Source organism: Octopus bimaculoides, chromosome 16 (assembly GCF_001194135.2).
Source record: "Octopus bimaculoides isolate UCB-OBI-ISO-001 chromosome 16, ASM119413v2, whole genome shotgun sequence".
NCBI classification, from domain to species: Eukaryota; Metazoa; Mollusca; class Cephalopoda; order Octopoda; family Octopodidae; genus Octopus; species Octopus bimaculoides.
This window is the reverse complement of record NC_068996.1, coordinates 42,990,273-42,990,719: the sequence shown is the minus strand read 5'-3', so window position 1 is coordinate 42,990,719 and position 447 is coordinate 42,990,273. Positions and strand designations below refer to the sequence as shown.

Genomic DNA, 447 nt, shown 5'->3' with positions numbered 1-447 from the left:
GGTGTTGGTGTTGGTGGTGGTGGTGGTGATGGTGGTGGTGGTGGTGTGGATGGTGATGGTAGTGGTGATGGTAATGGTGTTGTTGTTGTTGTTGGTGGTGGTGGTGGTCGTCGTCGTCGTCGTCACCATCGTCGTCTTCGTGGAGGCGGTCGTATAATGGTTGCATCAGTGGTGATGGTAGCGATGGTTGATGCTGGAGATTAGTGAGAAAGTGAGTAGATGAAATATACATATATATATAAAAAAGAACGCTAAGAAACAAAAATAGGGATAAATGGTGCTCGAAGTATGGTTTTCTTAATGAAATTTAAAAAGCAAACTAACGAGAAATGGATAGAGCGAAATAAAAATAAAATAAATAATATAAATATTAGACAGAATGGAAGAGGGGGGGAAGAAAAGTCAGAAAGTAAAGATGAAAAAGAAAAGAAACGCAAGAAAAGAAAG

General features: G+C 39.8%; 1 protein-coding gene across 1 annotated transcript in view; it reads left to right on the top strand.

Annotated features, from left to right (window-relative positions):
• LOC106869509 (uncharacterized) overlaps positions 1-447 on the top strand; it is a 2,961-nt gene that overhangs the window by 1,050 nt on the left and 1,464 nt on the right. The window lies entirely within an intron of this gene.